This window comes from Coregonus clupeaformis, chromosome 23 (genome assembly GCF_020615455.1).
Source record: "Coregonus clupeaformis isolate EN_2021a chromosome 23, ASM2061545v1, whole genome shotgun sequence".
NCBI classification, from domain to species: Eukaryota; Metazoa; Chordata; class Actinopteri; order Salmoniformes; family Salmonidae; genus Coregonus; species Coregonus clupeaformis.
In genome coordinates this window covers 30,400,249-30,406,248 of record NC_059214.1, presented here as the reverse complement: position 1 = coordinate 30,406,248, position 6,000 = coordinate 30,400,249, and the positions used below count along the sequence as shown (strand labels likewise).

Sequence of the window (6,000 nt, the reverse complement as noted above, 5' to 3'; positions counted from 1 at the left end):
GTCAGGGACAAGATTGTAGACCTACACAAGGCTGGAATGGGCTACAAGACCATCACCAAGCAGCTTGGTGAGAAGGTGACAACAGTTGGTGCGATTATTCGCAAATGGAAGAAACACAAAAGACCTGTCAATCTCCCTCGGCCTGGGGCTCCATGCAAGATCTAACCTCGTGGAGTTGCAATGATCATGAGAACGGTGAGGAATCAGCCCAGAACTGCACGGGAGGATCTTGTCAATGATCTCAAGGCAGCTGGGACCATAGTCACCAAGAAAACAATTGGTAACACACTACGCCGTGAAGGACTGAAATCCTGCAGCGCCCGCAAGGTCCCCCTGCTCAAAAAAGCACATATACAGGCCCGTCTGAAGTTTGCCAATGAACATCTGAATGATTCAGAGGAGAACTGGGTGAAAGTGTTGTGGTCAGATGAGACCAAAATCGAGCTCTTTGGCATCAACTCAACTCGCCGTGTTTGGAGGAGGAGGAATGCTGCCTATGACCCCAAGAACACCATTCCCACCGTCAAACATGGAGGTGGAAACATTATGCTTTGGGGGTGTTTTTCTGCTAAGGGGACAGGACAACTTCACCGCATCAAAGGGACGATGGACGGGGCCATGTACCGTCAAATCTTGGGTGAGAACCTCCTTCCCTCAGCCAGGGCATTGAAAATGGGTTGTGGATGGGTATTCCAGCATGACAATGACCCAAAACACACGGCCAAGGCAACAAAGGAGTGGCTCAAGAAGAAGCACATTAAGGTCCTGGAGTGGCCTAGCCAGTCTCCAGACCTTAATCCCATAGAAAATAAGTGGAGAGAGCTGAAGGTTCGAGTTGCCAAACGTCAGCCTCGAAACCTTAATGACTTGGAGAAGATCTGCAAAGAAGAGTGGAACAAAATCCCTCCTGAGATGTGTGCAAACCTGGTGGCCAACTACAAGAAACGTCTGACCTCTGATTGCCAACAAGGGTTTTGCCACCAAGTACTAAGTCATGTTTTGCAGAGGGGTCAAATACTTATTTCCCTCATTAAAATGCAAATCAATTTATAACATTTTTGACATGCGTTTTTCTGGATTTTTTTGTTGTTATTCTGTCTCTCACTGTTCAAATAAATCTACCATGAAAATTATAGACTGATCATTTCTTTGTCAGTGGGCAAACGTACAAAATCAGCAGGGGATCAAATACTTTTTTCCCCTCACTGTATATAGCCTCGCTATTGTTATTTTTACTGCTGCTCTTTATTTATTTGTTACTTTTATTTTGTATTATTTTATATTGTATTATTTTTTGGTATTCTTACTTAAAACTGCATTGTTGGTTAAAGGCTTGTAAGTAAGCATTTCACTGTAAGGTCTACACCTGTTGTTTTCGGCGCATGTGACAAATAAAATTTGATTTGAAAAGGATCTTTAATATTGACATTTTAGTAATTTAGCAGACACGCTTATCCAGAGCGACTTACAGTAGTGAGTGCATACATTTTCATACTGGTCCCCTACGGGAATCGAACCCACAACCCTGGTGATGCAAGTGACATGCTCTACCAAGTGAGTCACACGGGACTATAATATTAATTTAGATTACATTCTAAAAGCTTTCATATGTTTACTTTCCTGCAAGAGTATGTATATAAAATAAATGTTAACGTTTACTATAAATGAGAGTTGTAACAGTCAATAACATTATAATTATTGGGGTTCATTTTGCGTTTCGGACATTTTCTTAACAAAAAAATATTGAGCGGTATTAGATGGGCCTTGATTATGTGTAAACATATTGCAGTTTGGATACAGATTGTTCTAGTAATAGAGACAAATCAAGATTGATTTTCTATAAGAGAACTAACTTCTCAATCATGAAAGGAATCAAGTTGCTTCTCATCCTCAGATATTCCCTGTATAGTCTATTGCACATTCCCAGTACATTAGAATATAAAACCTCCGAGAGACATCAACTGTCATGTCATTCTGTAGCACTTACTGTTTGAGTACTTGGAGGAGGAAGGAAGAGATGGAAGGGGGAGAGGAGAAGCAGCAGGATCCACAGGTCATCAACCCTTAACCCCTGACCTCAGCCCTTGAATCTCTGGCATATGTCTGCTTGTCACACCTCTCCTTTCCCCTCCCTCCCACCGGAATCTGACTATAGCTGAGAAAGAATGCACTGCAGTAACCCTTTAAGAAGCATTCCTCAACGTGTGAACTGCCCCTCCCTCCCTTCAGGCTATGTTCAACCACTACACCCAACCTGAGCACTTCGTTCTGCCACCTCTGGTCTCTTGGCCCTCCCACCCCTTTCATGAACACTCACACTTGACTTTTCCCCCTCTTACTAGCTCCGACTTTGCTGATAGCTACTTTATTGAGGAAAAATGTACTTACTATGACTGTGATATGTGGTTGTCTCACCTATCTATTTTAAGATTAATGCACTAACTGTAAGTCGCTCTGGATAAGTGTGTCTGCTAAATGACTCAAATGTAATGTAAAATGTGAACATGGTAATATATTTCCTCCAGATAAACATCTCAGCAGACATCATAGATCTACGTGAGAAGGTCAAATACAGTACACATTTGCAGCAAAAAGTGTAGTCATATAAAAAGTATATTCCCTCTGAGAAGTGAAATTTCACAAAGGTAAACACTCAAACCCTGTGGCTGAAAATAGCTTTATTTTTATTGTATGCTGTGTTGCTCTGTCTGGAAAATGGGTCTGTATGACATAACAGCACCATAGAAACCCTCATGCGTCTCTCGCCTGTGCGGCTGCTTGCAGTGGGGGATGGGAAGGACGGAAGTGGGGGGAGGGGTGGTACAGTGTTACTGAGTACACAAAGCCTTCCCTCACTCACACGGACGCGCTCACAGAGGCATACACATAGGCGCCGACTCGCACACACACCCTAACACAAACACACAGATGCGAGCGCACACAAACACGTGCATAAACACTAGCACACACACAATCAATCAATCCAATTTTATTGGTCACATACACAAATTTAGCAGATGTTATTGCGGGTGTAGCGAAATGCTTGTGTTCCTAGCTCCAACAGTGCAGTAATATCTAACAATTCACAACAATACACAAATCTAAAAGTAAAATAATGGAATTAAGAAATATATAAATATGAGGACACACACACCCACACATACACAGTAGGCTTCTGTGTTGGTGGGTGGATTGTCTTGGCCCTGCAAGATTGACTCACACTCTGCCTGTGCTCATATTCTCTTTATGGCATGAATAAAGCATGAGGGCTCGGGAGCTAAATCCAATATGTCGATGGGTACTGCAGCACAGTGAGTAACAGAGACACAGCTGGATAAAGCCCTGCTACAGGCTATGCTTCCCAGACCTAATAACAGCCCAACAAGAGTAGTGTGACTATCGGCACCCTTCCCCCACATCAACATATTACCATCCCCACTCTGTGCTGTCTAGAAAGGTCATGTGACCCTCATCAGTCTCCCGGGTTGGGGGAGGGGAAGCAGATTGAACCTGTTCTTTGTTAGGAGGTCAGCCCCAGCTCCATGGCAGGAAGAGTTCTTACCACAAATACACTAATAGCCGTACACTTACAGGCTACAAATGAAGCCCAGTTCAAATAATTAACATAGGCCCTACTTCAGAGCAGAAAACACTAGCCACACTGGCCATGTGTCTCAGAACACAAAATCACCAGAGGCCTGGAAAGTGTGGTTACAAGTGCATATTGGAAAAGGCCATGTTTTCGCCAGTTTGACCCCTAAATAAGGGGGTAATATTGTAATAAGACAATGTGATTATGTTGAATATGATCAAACCCTTGAATCTGTTTGTACAGCCAATATATATAATTAATCAGAATAAAGTAGAAAATAGATTGCTTTTACCATAAAATCAATTGCAGAGGGAAGGAGAAAGCTACATCCTACATCCAAGGATGCAGCAACTTTACTTTCAAGAATGATTTATATAGTTTGATGTAAAACTATATAATGTATTCGGATGGTTTTACTGTCACAGTTACATCTTAATTGATCTAAATTCCATTGAAATTCAATTTTGACTATGAATGATGCTTTTGATATACAGTCAAATTTAGCAGTTCTGAATCCACATTTTACTAGGCTACAGTAGTACACAGTCGGTATCACTATCATTGGTGAAATACATTGTGGAAACGGTTACAGTGATTACTAAAGTACTATGCAATACTATGTAATAAGAGTTAATAACAATGTTATTACATAGGTATGCGTCTGCTAAATGATGTAAATGTAAATGTTTGAATCTATTGCTATCTTTTTCAAACGTGCGCATGGTACTCTGACCTACTGTATGATGATGAATTGCATAATTCTTTAGTGTTTTGTGCGCAAATATTCATGCTCATACGGTAACCAAAGGAATGTGTCACACCAATGTAAAGCAGTAACGATGTCAACTTGTTATTTACTTTCCAAATCTGAATGACTGAGCAAGGCGAAAGGAGAATTAATCAACCACTATGTGACCCTACAGGCGAAAAATACAGAACAGTGGGGGAGGGGAATCAACTCAGAGGCCAGATACATCATGCCAGGATTACTACTGTAGCCCATTTACCAGATCCAACCAACCCAAGGTCTTTGGCATTTGTGCATTAGAAACATTAGTAATTTTCTAACAAAGCTAAGATTATAATGATTGCAATTCTTCAAGCTTGGAATTCTGATTCACTTCAAATATATATTACAGTGTATCTTATTCTTGATTGATGTAGATGTTTAATCAAACAACATAATTTTACCATATAAAGTGATACATAGGCCTACTTTAAAATAATATCACACAATATGTTTTGTAAGGGTAACAATATAATTAATCAATAATCATTGTTATCACTCAATTTATATTTGTCTTTTAAAATTGTAAAATGCAATGTAAAAATGACAAGCAGGCTTCCAAAGACAATACATGAATCTAGCTACAATGCTCTTTGGTTGTAGTTTTGCAGTGGCCATGTTTTGAGACCACATGTAGCCTACATGTACAAGAAATTAACTTGAGGCAATAAGGGCTAATAACCATACTTTTTAAATGGCACAATAGAGGAAATCATTGAAGAGAGGTCAAACAATGCCATTCACGTGCATTATAATTCACATGCATTAGAATTGACTCTATCTATAAAGAACATGACTTGTAGGCAAAATAACAACATCATGGTCATTTAGTTACAATTTAGGCTACTGGAAGGAATTTAATGTTTTGAATAAGCAGGTTCAAGGTCAGGTGCTGATTTTTTCATTGTAGGTCACGACAGTCTCTCTCTATCTCTCTCTCACCCCTCTTTCTCTATGCCGATGAGTGCTTGCTGCTGTCTCTTTACGTTCTATTCTCAGAAACGCTGAAAACTCAATTGCATACATCCCCTGCTTTAGACCTCACGCTTCTTTAAACTTTACATGCCACACAATCAATCGCCAGGAATAGATATTTTAGACCGTTTCTGTTACCTTCGGAACGCAGTTACAGATAGCACCGGTGGTCAGAACTTGAAGTATGATAAGCAAAATGGGAGGAAAGTCGTCGCTTGCTTATTGAGTTGCAGGCTCTCCTTGAGGAAGTGGAAGAGGTGGCGGCAACACTACGAGCTCACTCTCTGAGAAAGGTAAGTTAGAACTTTTGTTCAAGTTTCATTAATTGTAACATTGTATTTCCATGAATGATACATTGTTGCATGTAAATACTTGCTGAACTGAATAACACTGTTTATTAAGACACGTTTACTGGATCACGCTCTTTACATGTGTAGAAATGTCTCCCTAATGAACATTTTTATTTCTTAGTTAATAGTAGTCTAATTTAAACGTTGCCTTTTATTTTAACATAATACTTTAACTATTGTATTATACAATTTGTATATTTGGACATAAATAACATTTTCTTTTGAGTTACAGTACATCAAATGTAGCAACTTTTGGTGGGAGTTGTTTCCCTCCTGAGTTATAACCCTGACTTTTA

General features: G+C 39.9%; 1 protein-coding gene across 1 annotated transcript in view; it reads left to right on the top strand.

The window, feature by feature from the left end:
- Positions 1-4,495: 4,495 nt before the first annotated feature.
- Positions 4,496-6,000, top strand: part of LOC121536862 (F-box-like/WD repeat-containing protein TBL1X) — a 36,408-nt gene continuing 34,903 nt past the window's right edge. The window contains exon 1 of the mRNA XM_041844467.2: positions 4,496-5,647. The gene's annotated coding sequence lies outside the window, so the exon portion shown is untranslated. The remainder of the gene's footprint in view (positions 5,648-6,000) is intronic.